At 36.9% G+C, this 17,885-nt stretch overlaps 1 protein-coding gene across 1 annotated transcript in view; it reads right to left on the minus strand.

Moving 5' to 3' along the window:
* PIK3C2G (phosphatidylinositol-4-phosphate 3-kinase catalytic subunit type 2 gamma) overlaps positions 1-17,885 on the minus strand; it is a 654,890-nt gene that overhangs the window by 35,096 nt on the left and 601,909 nt on the right. The gene's annotated exons all lie outside the window — the stretch shown is intronic.

Below are 17,885 nucleotides of genomic sequence, written 5' to 3' on the forward strand. Positions count from 1 at the left end.
TCCGCCATCTTGCCCCGCCTCCCCATTTCAGTTTTCAATTCACTATTTTTGTTATTATTGTCATAGAATAAAAGTATCTTGAAAACAGGATAAATTTATCAAAGTTGGAAAAAATGCAAAAAAAAAAAAATGAAAAAGCAAAGAGTCTACATGTCTAGTGATAAGCAGTAGTATGTCATTACAGAAACAAAGCACAATATAACCTTTCTAAAGTAAATGAAAACATCTCACATTGTAGGATGTGTCAACAACAGTTCATCAGTAGTTTGATACCCATGTATGAGGAATATATTTGTTTTTCATAAACAGTAATAATAATGCTGTTGTTGTGTTTCGTTGATTTTGACTCATAGTGACACTATAAACTAAACCAAACTCACTGCCGTCAAGTCTATTTGACTCATAGTAACCCCTCCTAGGGTTTCTGAGGCAGTATATCTATAAAAGGAGCTCTGGTAGCATAGTGCCTAAGGCACTTGATTGCTAACCAGAAGGCTGGCAGTTCAAGCCCACCAGCCACTCCTCAGAAGGAAGGTTGGGCAATTTACTTCCGTAGTGATACTGCCTCGGAAACCAAGAAGGGGTCGCTATGAGTCGGGTCTGAATCAATGGCACGTAAGAACAACAACGTATCTATGGAAGTAGATTGCCCAATCTTCCTTCCAAGGAGTGGTTGGTGGGTTTGAACTGCCAGCCTTCTGGTTAGTAATCAAATACCTTAGGGACTATGCCACCAGGGCTCCTTAGTGGTACTATAAGACAGAATAAAATTGCCTCATAGTGTTTGCTAGGTTGTGATCTTTATAGGAGCAGATCATGGTGTCTTTTCTCCTGTTGAGTAGCTCATGGGTTTGAACTATTGGTCTTTAGGTTAGCAGTCAAGTGTTTAACCATTGTGCCACCAGGGCTCCCAGAAGTACTAATAGCTGAGTATTTATTATATTTAAAATACTTTCTTAAAACAATCCTCGAGGCTGTATTATTTTGTCTATTTTACCAAAGAAGAGACTAGGTCTATTTTTTTCCATATAATATATGCTTTTAACTACCATACTATACTGATTTTTTTTTTTTTTTTTTTATACACAGGAAGGTAAAGTAAACTGTTAGATTCAAATTAAGAGCACTTCTATAAAAAGTCTTATCAGGAATGCAATGACGATACATTCATGGTTTAAAAACATCAGGCACTTTGGAAACTACTGAAGATTAATCCAAACCTTAATTGTATTTAATAGGTTATTATCTTTTTGATGAATAATTTATGAACATTTTCCATCAAGTTTTTATTTAAATGTTTCCAATCATAGGATAATATAGGCTTTAGCAGAATTCAACTGAGGATGATTAAAATATGATAGGATGATCAAAACCTGAGGTTTATGCCAAAAACAAAGCAACACAGTAATTTTTTTTTCCCCCTCATCTATGTGCTTGCCAAATTGCAGTTTTGAAACTCAAGCTAGCCAGTATAGAGAGAGTCTTTTCAGAAAGTGATAGTGGCTAGTCCAAGAAGTTCAATACAAGTGTTTGTTATATGGTTTGTTGTGGGATTTTGGTTAATGTATAGTGGGATGATTTCAGGTCTTCATGCATTAAATTAAGATAGTATTCTAATTCATTTCATGCCAATTCAAGCCTTTAATAGGATTCTTTCCATCAATAAGAGATTTATAATAATTCTTTTAAAAATAAACTAAAAAACCTAACAACCATATGTTCAGCATAGTGTGGCCTCTGATAGGACATACAAAAAGAACTGAAATGGTTTCTGACTTAAAAGAAATAACAACCTCATTAGTATGATCATGTTGTCTTTACATACTTTAAAAAATTTAATCCTTGACATAATACAATTAACAACTAGACAGAAGTCAGTCTGATAGATAGAAAGAATTTATCTGTACCTGACTCAATACACATGAATTTAATCTAAAAATCTAGAATTCTAATTAGAGCTCCAGGCTTTATTACTGACATTCCTGTGGAGTTTGTCAAGTTTCTCCATTTCTCAGTCTTAATAACATGCAAGTGGTAAGCATTCCTACTTCATTTTATTTATTTTTAAGATTCTACTCAGTAACAAATTCTGATGAGTTGTTTACAAGTTAACTCACAATTAGATTCTTTTGTACAATTTCACTGAACCGCTCTAAATTATTCCAATTCCCCTGACCCTCATTCTCTGTCTCTTGGTGCTATGAAAAATATATAAAGAAGAGATACAGACTATGTTCTATTAGTGATTACTGAGAAATTGTGAAGAAAAGATGAAGTACTGGAAGATTAGGATCATGATGTTGTTATATTATTTAGCATGTAAAAAGTTATATTGTCATGTATGCCTTGCAAAAACCAGTAATTTAGAGGTAACATACACCACAAATGTTTGCCCTAGGCTATACTACCAAACAGCTTTATTACAATTTAAATAAAGATACAAATATATAATTATCAGATGTGTAGGTGCTAAGAATCTGAGTGTTATGCAGAAATCTGCTGGTGTAGGTAATCAGGATTGAATTGAGTCATGAGGGTCTGAAAGGATGAATTGTATCTAACAAGGTTAAAAGCAATAGGTTAAATGCCAAGGTCTTCTTCTGAGTATGAAAAACTAACTCTGAAATTCAAGATATAAAAAACCTGGCTTAGGAATTGCACATAGAAACATTTAGAGTTACAGATGACTGTTGCTATGAGCACAGAATTGAGACAGTCCACATAGACCTCCTAGCCTATAGTATTTACTCTATATTCCCTTACATAAAAGGTTTGCTAACATCTGCTGCAGCCTAGAGAATCATGGAACCATTTTTAAAAACAAAATGGTGCATAAACGAACACATGGAACAGACTACCTGCCAATATGGAATGTTCACTTTGATATTTCACATAAGAGGAAAATAGGTATTTAAAGCTATATTATTATTGGATATCTGCTATAAAACCTTGATATTTTACTCTAATCCTGTGTGTCAATTATGTTGGACCCAGTTTTGTTTAAACTGGTCAAAACCAAGTGTAGAGACTTCAGTTTCCAAGATAGAGTAATAGTGACTGGATTTACCTGCCTACTTGAAAGAACTTAAAAACAAGACAAGTATATGAAACATTTTTCAGACAGTGGACATCAGAGAATAATGGACAGTAGTTCCTGGTGGTGATATGGAGGGGTGAAAAGGAGTTAAGCACTATGATTGCTCCTGTTTATTATCTAAAGAGAGTTTTCCTGTCACAATGCAGGGAAGGGGGATTCAGCTGTCTTTCTGAACTGAAGAGCCAGAGTTGGAAGTCTGGGTTTACTCAGGTGATTAGATTCTGCAGATCAGAAGAAAGAGCTTCACAGAGAGAAAAAGAGAGAGGTCCAGATATTTGCAGAGGGTCCATTTTGAGCCTTCAGCTGTATATTGATAAGGGCATATATGTGAGAAAATTACTTGGGACCAGGGAAAGAATAACCTGAAAGGGTTAGAGGGAACAAGCCTGAGGTTCACACAGTGCCAGGAACATATCTGTTCCTACTAAGATAGAATAAAAAACCTTGTATACCAAAGATACAGGAATTACAGAAGGGTTTTTCCTAAGGATTGGGGCAACATTAGCCACAAATTAAGGGCTACATTGATCCTGCACAACAAAACTTAAAAAATTATTTACAGATAACTTAATGTTAGATAACTTACCTCATGAGCGGCAGGATATCCAGGTAAAAGGGGCAGGAGGCAAGGCTAGGTCCCAAGCCTCCTAGAGCCAGGAAAGGGAGGGAGCATGAGAGGCCAGGGACCTCAGTAGCAGCAGGAACCAGGTAAAGAAGAGGGGAGGAAAGGCTAGACCTCATGCCCCTAGAGCCAGGAAAAGGAGGGAGCAGTCAGGGACTACAAAGTAGCAGTTTCCAGGTAGGAATAGGTAAGGGGAGGGTGCAAAGATTTCCAAAAGCTAAGGAAGAAAAACTTGTCTATCAGTTTGTCATCCTGTGGGGTTTGTATGTTGCTGTGAGGCTTGCTGTACCACTGGTGTTTCAGACGCCAGCAGAGTTGCACATGGTGTACATGTTTCAATGAAGCTTACAGACTCAGACAGACAAGGAAGAAGGAGGAAGCCATCCACTTCTCAAAAATTGTCCAGGGAAAACCTTATGAATAGCAGAGAAACAATGTCTGACACATTACTGGGCAACTTTATGAATAGTTTAGAAACATTGTCGAACACAGTGCAGGAAGATGAGCCCCTTAGGTTGGAAGGCACTCAAAATAGGACTGGGAAAGAGTAGAACCAACTTTAATAATATGGATAAAGTATGTCTTTTAGGACTTCCATATGCTGATGTGGCATGACTCAAATTGAGGAGAAACAGTTGCAAACATCCATTAATAATCAGAAAATGGAATGTATGAAGTATGAATCCAGGAAAACTGGAAGTTGTCAAAAGTGAAATGGAACACATAAAGATTGATATCTTAGGCATTAGTGAGCTGAAATGGACCAGTTTTGGCCATTTTGAATCAGACAACCATACAATCTACTATGCCAGGAATGACAAATTGAAGAAGAATGGCATGGCATTCATCATCACAAAGAATGTTTCAAGATCTCTCCTGAGGTACAATTCTGTCAGTGATAGGACAATATCCATATGTCTACAAGGAAGATCCATTAATACTACTATGATTCAAATTTACACACCAACCACCAAAGCCAAAGATGAGGAAATTGAAGATTTTTATCAACATCTGCAGTCTGAAATTGGCCGAACATGCAATCAAGATGTGTTGCTTATGACTGGTGATTGGAATACAAAACTTGGAAGCAAAATAAATCACTGATAGTTGGAAAATATGGCCTTGCTGACAGAAATAACTCTGGAGATCACATGATAGAATTTCATAAGGCCAATGACTTATTCCTTGCAAATACCTTTTTTCAACAATGTAAAAGGTGGCTATACATGTGGACTTTGCCAGATGGAGTACACAGGAATCAGACTGACTACATCTGTGGCAAGAGGAGATGGAAAAGCTCAATATCTTCTTCAGCCAGAACAAGGCCAGGAGCTGGTTATGGAAGAGACCATCAACTGATCATATGCAAGTTCAACGTGAAGTTGAAAACAATTAAAAGAAGTCTACGAGAGCCAAAATGTGACCCTCCTAAATTTAGAGACCATCTAAAGAACAGATTTGATGCATTGAACACCAATGACCGAAAACCAGATGAATTGTGGGATGGTATCAAGAACATCATCCATGAAGAAAGCAAGTGGTCATTAAGAATACAAGGAAGAAAGAAGAGACCAAAATGGATGACAGAAGAGACTCTGAAACTTGCCCTTGAGTGAAGAGTAGCTAAAGCAAATGGAAAAAATGACAAGATAGAAGAGCTGAACAGATTTCAAAGAGCAGCTCGAGCAGACAAAGCCAATTGCTGTAACGAAATGTGCAAAGACTTAGAGTTAGAAAACCAAAAAGGAAGAACATGCTCGGCATTTCTCAAGCTGAAAGAACTGAGGAAAAAATTTAAGCCTTGAGTTGCAATACTGACAGATTCTACAGGCAAAATATTGAATGATGCAGGAAGCATCAACAGAAGATGGAAGGAATACATAGAGTCACTGTACCAAAAAGAACTGGTTGGTCTTCATCCATTTCAGGAGGTGGTATATGTTCACAAACCAATGGTATTGAAGGTAGAAGTTGAAGCTGCACTGAAAGAATTGACGAAGAACAAGGCTCCATGAATGATGGAATACCCATTGAGATGTTTCAACAAATGCATTCCCCATTGGAGGCACTCACTTGGTTATGCCAAGAGATTTGGAAGACAGCTATCTGGACAGCTGACTGGAAGAGATCCATATTTGTACCTATTCCAAAGAAAGGTGATCACACAGAATGTGGAAATTATCAAACAATATCATTAATATTGCATGCAAGTAAAATTTATTGAAGATAATTCAAAAACAGTTGCAGCAGTATATTAACAGAGAACTTCCAGAAATGCAAGCTGGTTTCAGAAGAGGATATGGAATGAGGGATATCATTGCTGATATCAGATGGATCTTCACTCAAAGCAAAGAACACCAGAACGATGTTTACTTGTGTTTTATTGACTATGCAAAAGCATTTGCATTTGATTGTGTGGATCATAACAAATTGTGGATAACATTGAGAAGAATGGGAATTCCAGAACACTTAATTGTACTCATGAGGATCCTGTACATAGACCAGGAGACTGTCATTCAAACAGAAAATGGGAACATTGCATGGTTTAAAATCAAGAAGGGAGTGTGTCAGGGTCGTGTCCTTTCACTATACTTATTCAATCTGTATGCTGAGCAAATAATATGAGAAGCTGGACTATATGAAGAAGAACATGGTATCAGGATTGGAGGAAGAATCATTAACAACCTGCAATACACTGACAACACAACTTTGTTTGCTGAAAGTGAGGATGACTTGAAGTACTTACTGATGAAGGTTGAAGAATACAGTCTGAAGTATAGATTATATCTCAATATAAAGAAAAAAACCTTCACAACTGACCTGTAAGCCATAGTACAATAAATAGAGAAAAGATTGAAATTGTCAGTAATTTCACATTGCTTGGTTCTACAATTGAGGCCAATGGAAGCAGCTGTCAGAACATCAGATGATGTGTAGCACTGGGCAAATCAGCTGCAAAGGACCTCTTTCAAGTGCTGGAAAGCAAAGATGTCTCCTTGAGGACTAAGGTGTGCCTAACACAAGCCATGGTATTTTCAATCGCCTCATATGCATGTGAGAGCTGGAGAATGAATAAAGAAGACCAAAGAAGAATTCATGCTTTTGAGTTGTGGTATTGGTGAAGAATGCTAAAAGTACTGTGGACTGCTAAAAGAACTAACAGGTCTGGCCTGGAGGAAGTGCAGCCAGGATACTCCTTGGAAGTGAGAATGACCAGAGTTCATCTCACCTACTTTGGTCATGTTATCAGAAGGGACCATTCCCTGGAGAAGGATGTCATGCTTGGAAAGGTGGAGGGCCAATGAAAGAGGAGAAGGCCCTCAATGAGATGGAGTGACATGATGGCAGCAGTGATGGGCTCAAGTATAGCAGGAATCATGGAGCTGGGTCAGGACCAGGCAGTATTTCATTCTGCTGTGCATAGGGTCACTATGAGTTGGAGACAACTCGACCACATTTAACAACAACTTAATGTTTTCCATAACAAAGGTCAAGAATTCAACAGAAAACAAAAATATCCAATAACCAATAAAATAAAGTTTACAATATCTGTCATCCAATTAAAAAAATGCCAACATGCAAAGAATCAGCAAAATATGACTATCATAAGGTGAGAATTAATAGATAAAAATGCACTCAGAACATATGCAGATGATGGAATTACTAAACAAGGACATTATATATTTATTATATCTGTAGTCCAAATGATTAAGAAGGTGGAGGAAAGACTAAGCATGTCAAGTAGATTTATAGAAGTTACAGGAAAGACTCGAAGTAAAGTATTGAAGATGAAAATTACAGTGCCTGAGATGAAGAATGCACCAAATGGGATTAATAGCAGAATCAACACTACAGATATATTATTGAACTTGAAAATATAGCAAAGGTTATTAAAATAATCAGAGTATCAGTGAATTTGGGGACAACTTCAAGTAGCCTACTATATGTATAATTAGAGTTTCTGCAAAAAGTAGGGGAAGAACATATTTGAAGAAATAATAGCCATTTTTTTTTCTAAATGTGATGAAAACTATAAGCTATATGTCCAAAAAGACTAAAAACTTCAATCAGAAAAAATGTGTAATAAAGCAAAAGCAAACAAATTCAAACATTACAATAATGTACATCAGAAATAAAATGACCTAAACACAGTGATAAAAGAAAATCTTAAAGTATTCAGAGAAAAAAAAAGGTACCTCTTGTATAAGCTCAAAACCAAACTCACTGCCATCAAATTGATTCCAACTCATAGCAACACTCATTGGGTTTCTGAGGTGGTAAATCTTTATGGAAGTAGATTGCCCCATCTTCCTTCCGTGAAATAGCTGGTAGGTTTGAACTGCCAACCTTCTGGGTAGCAGTCAAATGCCTTAGGCACTGTATCATCAAAGCTCAAAAATAAGAATTCCAGAAGACTTCTTGTCAAAACAATGCAAGAGTAAAGCATCTTCAAAATATTGAAAGGTTAAATAATGACCACCTAAAATGTTCTAACAAGCAAAAATATTGAAAAACAAGGGCAACATAATTACATTTTTAGACACATAAAAGCTGAAAAAAATTAATCATGAACAAATTTGTAACATAAGAAATGATTAAGTAGGTCTTCTGGGAAAAGGAAATCACACCAGAGGGAAATGTGGATTTATTCAAAGGAATGAAGAACACCAGAAATCATGAATGTGTAAAGTACTCTAAAAAGTCTTTAAAGGGATTTCCAGAAAGATGCTAGAATGGGAAGACAAGCTACACAGACTGTCTACAAAAGAGATGAGAAACCAACTGAAACAAATACAGAAGATAATACTGGAATCCTGGGCTTTGAAGGGAAGGATAAAGAAGTGGATTAAATACCAATGAGTATAAGACCCTGAATGAAACAGTGACTAAGGAGATAAACAGAGCTGTGGACTGTCAGCTGTCCAGATGGCATGACCAATTTGAATATTTACAAGAGGCATTCTGACCTGGGCAACAATCTAAGAATAGGCTCTACTTGCCAAGGACTGCATGGGCTACTGCACTGATGACTGATGACTAGAATGGAAAATAGTGAAAAAGTATACAAACAGAGCTGTGGATTGTTGACTATCCTGAGAGTGTGGCCATTTTGATAGTTGCAATCAATGTTCCAATCTAGGCTGCAACCTAAGAATACTCTCCACTTGCAGAGGACAGCATGGACAAATGCAGTGGAAGCTAATCACTAGAAAGCAGCCATGCCCACACAAACCAACTACACCCACACTTCCTGAAGACCCACCCACTTGGTAAGGGCCACCACATGTTCTGCACCAACTGATCAATGATAGATGGTGGCCAATACTAGCCCAACTCATCCTGAATCACTCTGCATGGACAGCTGACAGAGATCTGTTCATGCACTCTCATTCTCTATCATATCCACAAGTGGTTAGTGCCTAAGTGCTATGAAACTAGCAAATATAGTAAATGTATAAACACAATGACATCAACTGACCACCCAGTTCACAGAAAGAAGCAAGATAAAGTAGTACAAACAATGGACCAGGATATAGGCACAGAAAACTTCCTGAGGAAAATGTGGCATTGGAACTGCCTGATAAGGAATTCAAAAAAATTATATTTAGGTACATTCAGTGCATGAGAGACGGAGCAAGGAAACACTGACAGAGTTAATAAAAACACAGACAAAACTCTAGAACCATTTAGAAAAACAATACAAGAACAAACTGAAAAAATAAATGAAAAATTAGAAACCATACAAAAACAACAAACAGAAGTCCAGAAGATTTAGAAATAAATAACACATTGAATGGGCAAAGTGGTAGAATCAAATCAGTGGAAGATAGTGTTAGTGAGACTGAAGACAAAATCCTCAATTTTGTTAAGTGATCAATCAGAAAAAAAAGATCAAAACAAAATTAAGAAAGTCTAAGATTCATGTGACACCAACAAGAGAAATAACTTACATGTGATCAGACTCCCAGAACAGCAAGAGACAACTCACCAAAACCAAAGACAAAGAAAGAATCCTGAAAGCAGCAAAGGAAAAACAAAAAGTTACCTACAAAGGGCAATCAATAAAACTAAGCTCTGATTTCTGGGCAGAAACCACACAGGCAAGAAGACAGTGGAATGACATATATGAAACCGTGGGAAAAAAAAAAATGCCAATGAAGAATTATATACCAAGCAAGTACCTCAAATATGATGAGAAATTAGGACATTTCCAGACAAACAGAAATGAAAGGAATTCATTAAAACTAGACCAACCTTCAAAGAGATGCTAAAAAGACTCCTTTGGACAGAGAACCAGCAATAATAGACAACAACCAATGATTAACACACATGATTATATAACCCAGAAACCAACCCAATTATAGAAGCATCCAAGTAAAATAAATTTACAAGACTGTAAACAGATAACCTGTAACATCAATTGGTAAATAAGGACAACTACCAACCAGAAAGAGGGAATAGTGTAGGTACAGAACTTTCCAAATGGTGAGGAAGTCAATACAAATGTGAGATAAAACAGACTGTTCTAAACTAGGAAAGAATATAATAAATCAGTTTAACCTCAAAGAAAATTTATAGATCTTTGCATCAAATATCCATTATCCAGGATAGACCATTTGTTAGGCCCCAAAGCAAGCCTCAATAAATTTAAAAACATTGAAACACTGAAAATCACTGTCTCAGAACTCAACACTATAAAATTAGAAATCAACACTAGGAAGATCAAAGGAAAACGAGCAAACACATGGAAATGGAATAACACCCTCCTTAAAAACTAGTGGGTAATAGAAGAAATAAAAAAGGAAATTAAAAATTTCCTTGAACCAAATAAGAATGAAAACACAACATACAAAAATCTTTGGGACACAGCGAAAGGAGTGATCAGAGGGCAATTTATAGCAATAAATGTATATATCATAAAAGAAGAAAGAGCCAAATCCCACACCTTAAACCAACAACAGCAACAATTAGAAAAAGAGCACAGCAAAGCCTACAGTTACCAGAAGAAAAGAAATAATAAAGATTTGAGTAGAAATAAATGAAACAGACAATAGAAAGACAATAGAAAAATCAACAAGACTAGAAGTTGGTTTTTGAAAAGATTAATAAAACTGGCAAACCACTGTCAAATTTAACAAAAGAGAAGAAGAGAAGATGAAAATAAATAAGAAATTAAACAGGCAATGTCTCAACAGAACTGACCAAAATGAAAAGGATAATATCAGGATATTATGAAGAACTGTACTCCAACAAATTTGAAAACTGAGAAGAAATGAACAGATTTCTAGAAACATACTACTTACCTAAACTAACATAGAAAGAGGTAGAAACTTTGAACAGACCCATAACAAAAGAAGAAATTGAAAAGATCCTAAAACAAACAAACAAACAAACAAAACAAAATAAAACAAAAAACAAACTACCAACAACAACAAAAAATCCTGGCCCAAACAGCTTTTCTAGAATTCTCCCAAACATTCTGAGAAGAGCTGACACCAATCCTACTCAGACCATTCCAGAACATAGAAAAGGATGGAATCCTCCCAAATTCATTTTATGAAACATGCATAACCTTGATACTACAACCAGACAAAAACATCACTAAAAAGGAAAACTACAGACCAATATCCCTCATGAACACAGATGCAAAAATCTCCTACAAAATCCTAGCCAATAGACTCCAACAACATATTAAAAAAAAAATAATACATCATAACCAAGTGGGATTCATACCAGTATGTAAGGATGGCTCAACATTAGAAAAAACAATCAACTTCATCCATCACTTAAGTAAAATAAAGGAAAAGAACCACATGATAATATCAATCAAGGCAGAAAAGCATTTGATAAAATCCAACATCCATTCCTGATAAAAACTCTCCGAAAAATAGGAATAGAAGGGAAATTCCTCAACATAATAAAGGTCATAAATGCAAAACTAACAGCCAATATTATTCTCAATGGAGAGAGACTGAAACCATTCCACTTAAGAACAGTAACCAGACAAAGATACCCTCTATCACCATTTCTATTCAACACTGTATTGCAAGTCCTAGTCAAAGCAATAAGGCAAGAAAGGGAAATCAAAAGCATTGAAATTGGTAAGGAAGTATTAAAGCTATTCCTGTTTGCAGATGGTATAATCCTATACATAGAAAACCCAAAAGACCCAGCAAGAAAATTATTGGAACTAATTGAAAATTCAGCATAGTGGCAGGATATAAGATCAACATAGAAACATCAGGTGAATTCCTCTACACTAGCAAAAACATGCTGGTCTTGGTGATAGAAATAACGCTGGAGATCACATGACAGAATTTTGCAAGATCAACAACTTATTTTTGCAAATATCTTTTTTCAACAACACAAATGGTGGCTATACACATGGACTTCACCGAAGAAATACACAAGAAACAGATAGGTAACATCTGTGGCAAGACAGGATATAGGAGCTCAATATCTTCAGCCAAAACAAAGGCCAGGAGCTGATTGTGGTACAGACCATCAACTCCTCATCTGCAAGTTCAAGTTGAAATTAAAGATGGTTAAAAAGAAGTCCATAAGAGCCAAAATATGACCAGGAAAATATCCCTCATGAATTAGGAGACCATCTAAAGAATAGATACATTGAACAGCAATGACCAAAAATCAGAAGACTTATGTGATGACATCAAGAACATCATCCATGAAGAAAGCAAAAGGTCATTAAAATGACAGGAAAGGAAGAAAAGACCAAAATGGATGTCAGTAGAGACTCTAAAATTGCCCCTGAATGGAGAGTAGCTAAAGCAAATGAAAGAAATGACAAGATAAAAGAGCTAAACAGAAGATTTCAAAGAGCAGTTCGAGAAGTCAAAGTCAATTATTATAATGAAATATGCAGAGACTTGGAATTAGAAAACCAAAAGGGAAGAACATGCTTGGCATTTCTCAAGCTGAAAGAACTGAAGAAAAAATTTAAGCCTCGAGTTACAATATTGAAAGATCCTATGGGCATAATATTGAATGATGCAGGAAACATGAAAAGAAGATGGAAAGAATACACAGAGTCACTATACCAAAAATAATTGGTTGATGTTCATCCATTTCAGGAGGTGGCATATGACCAAGAACCAACAGTGCTGAAGGAAGAAGTCGAAGTTGCACTGAAGGAAATAACAAAAAACAAAGCTCCAGGAATTGATGGAATACCCATTGAGATGTTTTAACAAATAGATGCTGTCCTTGAGGCACTCACTCAACTATGCCAAGAAATTTGGAAGACAGTTACCTGGCCAACTGACTGGAAGAGATCCATATTTGTACCCATTCCAAAGAAAGGTGATTCCAAGAATGTGGAAATTATCAAACAATATCATTAATAGTATCCACAAGTAAAATCTCACTGAAGATAATTCAAAAAGAGTTGCAGCAGTATATTGATAGAGAACTTCCAGAAATGCAGGCTGGATTCAGAGGAGAACATGGAATGACGGATATCATTATTGATATCCAATGGATCTTGGCTGAAAGCAAAGAATATCAGGAAGATGTTTATTTGTGTTTCATTGACTATGCAAAAACATTCAACTGTGTGGATCATAAGAAATTATGGATAGCATTGAGAAAAATGGGAATTCAAGAACACTAATTGGATTCATAGGAGCTCTGGTAGCATAGTGGCTAAGACACTTGCCTCCTAACCAGATGGCTGGCGGTTCAAACCCACCAGCCACTCCTCGGAAGGAAGGTTGGGCAATCCTACTTCCGTAGTGATACTGCCTCGGAAACCCAACGAGGGGTCGCTATGAGTCGGAGCCGACTCGACGGCACATAACAACAACAATTGGATTCATGAGGAACCTGCACATAGACCAGCAGGCTGTTGTTCACACAGAACAAAGGGACACTGCATGGTTTAAAATCAGGAAGAGAGGGCATCAGAGTTTTATCCTTTCACCATACGTATTCTATCTGTATGCTGAGTAAATAATCTGAGAAGCTAGACTATATAAAGAAGAACATGGTATCAGGATTCAAGGAAGGTCATTTAATAATCTGTAATACAAAGACGACACAACATTGCTTGCTGAAAGTGAGGATGACTTGAAGCACTTATTGATGAAGATTGAAGGCTACAGTCTGCAGAATGAATTACACCTCAATATAAAGAAAACAAAAATCCTCAGAACTGGACCAATAAGCAGCATCACAATAGATGGAGAAAAGAGTGAAGGTTTCAAACATTTTATATTACTTGGTCCTACAATCAACACCAATGGAAGCAGCAGTCAAGACATCAGACAATGTATTACATTGGGCAATTCTGCTGTAAAAAATAACCTCAAGTGCTGAAGAGCAAAGATGTTTCCTGGAAGACTAAGGTGTGCCTAAGCCAAGGCATGGTATTTTTCAATCACCTCATGTACATGTCAGAGCTGGGCAATGAATAAGGAAGACCAAAGAAGAGTTGATGCTTTTGAGTTGTGGTGTTGGTGAAGAATACTGAAAAAACTATGGACTGATAAAAGTGCTAACAAATCTGTCCTGGAAGAAGTACAGCTAGAAGGTTACTTGGAAGTGAGAATGGCCAGACTTCGTCTCACCTACTTTGCTCATGTTGTCAGAAGGGACCATCCCCTGGAGAAGGATATCATCCTTGGTAAAGTCAAAGAGGGTCAGCGAAAAAGGGGAAAGCCCTCAAGGAGATAGATTGCCATAGTGGCTGCAACAATGGGCTCAGGAATAGCAAGGATTTCGAGGCTAGCACTGACCAGCCAGTGTTTCATTCTGTTGTACATAGGGTCGCCATGAGTTGGTTGTTGTTGTTGTTGTTGTTGTTGTTGTTATGTGCTATCGAGTCGGACCCAACTCATAGAGACCCCTCCTTGGGTTTCCAAGGCAGTATCACTACGGAAATAGATTGCCCCATCTTCCTTCCAAGGAGTGGCTGGTGGGTTTGAACCGCATAACAGCTAATAACAACAACAAAAGCAGGAAAAAGATCTCTGAAAAGGAAAGAGGAAATTAAGACCATTTATAGTAACTTTAAAAAAGATAAAATAATTGGGAATAAATCATACCTGGGACACAAAAGACCTATACAAAGAAAACCACAAAACAGTACTTCAAGAATGTGTAAGACATCCATATAAATGGAGAAATACATCCAGGTCATGGATAGGAAGGCTGAACATTGTGAAAATTTCAATACTACCCAAAGTAATCTATACATTCAGTGCAATCCCAATACAGATTCCATCAACATTCTTTAAGGACATGGAAAGACCAATCAATAATTTCATATGAAAAGGAAAGAGCCTTCAGATAAGCAAAGCACTATTGAAGGAGAAAAAAGTAGGAAGTCTCACACTCCCTGATTTCAAATCTTACTATATAACCACAGTAGTCAAAACAGCCTATTATTGGTACAGTTACAGAACAGAAAGACCAGTGGAACAGAATTGAGAAACCAGAAATAGAGCCATCTATCTATGGTCATCAATTTTTGACAAAGGGCTGAAATCCTTTAAAAGGGGAAGAGTCAGTCTCTTTAACAAATGGTTCTGGCAAAATTGGATATCAATTTTTACAAAAATGAAACAAGATCCATACCTCACACCATACACAAAAACTAGCTCCAGATAGATCAAAGAGTTAAATGTAAAACCTAAAGCTATAAAATTCTTCAAAGAGAAAATAGGGACAAACTTAGGAGCCCTAATAGATGGCATTGATAAATTGTAAAACATAAGTAAAAATGCACAAACCGCAGAATATAAACTAGATGAATGGGACCTTTTAAAAATTAAATTTTTATGTACATCAAAAGACTTCTCCAAAAGAGTAAAAAGAGAACCTATAGATTAAGAAAAATTATTCAACAAAGACATATCTGACAAGGGACTTATCTCTAAAGATTTTTAGAAAACTCCAATACCTCAACATCAAAAAACAAACAGTCCACTTAAAAAATAAGCAGAAGACATGAACAGACACTTCAGCAAAGGAGATATTTAGACAGCCAATGAATGGATGAAGAAATGTTTGTGATCATTAGCCATTAGAGATAATGCAAATCAAAACATAAATAAGATACCATATCATCCCTGCAATAACAGCAAAGTTCAATAAGATAGAAAATAACAAAATGCTGGTGAGGATGTGGAGAGATTGGAACTCACATACCTGTTTGTGGGACAGTAAAATGATACAATCACTGTGGAAAACGGCATGGCAATTCCTTGAAAATTGGAAATAGAATTAACATTTGATCCAGTAATCCCATTACTAGGCATATAGCCTAAAGAAGTGTGAGCCAGGACTCAAATAGACATATACACACCATATTCATAAAAACACTATGCAATGGAAAACTATGCAACACAAAAGAATACTGTAGAATCAGTGAAACATCACCTAAAATGGATGAACTTGGAGGATGTTATGCTGATTGAAATAAGTCAGTCACAGAAGGACAAACATTGTATAAGTCCACTATTGTAAAAAGTCAAGGACAGCCATACATACAGAAGGAAATTTTCTTTGTTGGTTACAAGGGATGTGAGGGGAAGGAAGGGAAAATTGCTAGATGGGTAAGAGACAAGCATTGATTTGGGTGAAGGGAAAGGCAATATAAGAAAAGCCAGTACCAAATCAATAACACTAAGGAAAAGGAAGACACATAGAGATGAACAAGTGATACACACAACAAAGATAATACTACATGCATAATACTGCATTATCAGTAATAACAAACATTAATCTACATGTGGATACATACATAGACAGGCTAAATGACTAGGTATGTTTGAACAAAACATCTATGCCCATGACCGTACATAAGTTTGGAAGATGATATTTCTACATACATATTTGAATGTGTTATAAGAATCTCCAGGAGCTCTAGTAACATAGTGCCTAAGGCTCTTGACTGCTAACCAGAAGGCTGGCAGTTCAACACTCCCCCAGCCACTCCTCAGAAGGAAGGTTGGACAATCTACTTCCACAGTGGTACTGCCTCAGAAACCCAAGGAGGGGTCGTTATGAGTCGGGTCCAACTCAAAAGCACATAACAACAACAACAACCTCAGAATGTCCGTATTTATAATAGAGTTAATGGTGTAAAGTTTTGATAACTTCTTAGCCACATACAAACACCCTCAGGGAATGAGTTACTGAGCCCACAGACTCAGGACCATGGTTTGGGGGACATCAAGCTCAATTGGCATAATATACTACACAAACACATTGTTCTACATCCTACTTTGGTGAGTAGTGACTGGGGTCTTAAAAGCTTGCAAGCAGCCACCTAAGACATAACAATTGGTCTCTCCTCATCCAGAGCCAAGAAAATGAAGAAAACCAAAGACACATGGTAACAATTAATCCATAGGACTAGTAGACTATGCAATCCTCAACCTACATGACCCTGAGACCAGAACTTGATGGTTCCCAGCTACCACTGTTAACTACTTGGGAAGGGATCAGTGTAGGAGATCCAGGATAGAGTGGGAGAAAAACATGGAACAAAACTTGGAATCATAGAAAAAGACAAGGCTTACTGTTCTGATGGAGACTGGTGAAACACCTGAGACCATGGCCACTTGTAACCCTTCGGGCCTGGGATTGAACTTTCTCCCATGGCTTCTAGCCAAACAATAGACAGTATAGAAGGTGAACATTAACAACAAGTAGGTCCACTTCTGAGAACAATCCACCATAGGAGATAAGAAGGGCAGTATTTGCACAGAGAGATAGCTCAGAAGGCAGGAATGCATAAGAAAGAAGGAGACAGGGAAAAGATAATCACAGGGAGGAAGTGGTAAGAGAGCCGTTACATTATGGGGATTGCAATCAATGTCATGAAAGAAAATGTGTCTGAACTGTTGTGTAGAAAATGAATTTGCTCTGTAAACTTTCACCCATAACAACAACAACAGATCTTCAAAATATAAGAAATAATTTCTTTCTATCTATCTATCTATCTATTTATTGTGATTTGGGTGAAGATTTACAGAGCAAATTCACTTTCCATACAGCAGTTCACATACACTTTGTCTTATGACACTGACCACAGTTTACCACAATGCAACAGCTTCCCTCCCACTTCCTCCCCATAGTTACCTCTTCCCAGTGTCCATCCCTCCATGCACTCCTGCCCCCTGAGCTGTCTCACTGTGCATA

This window comes from Orycteropus afer, unplaced genomic scaffold (assembly GCF_000298275.1).
Source record: "Orycteropus afer afer isolate SDZICR_OR568_19922 unplaced genomic scaffold, OryAfe1.0 scaffold00126, whole genome shotgun sequence".
NCBI lineage: Eukaryota > Metazoa > Chordata > Mammalia > Tubulidentata > Orycteropodidae > Orycteropus > Orycteropus afer.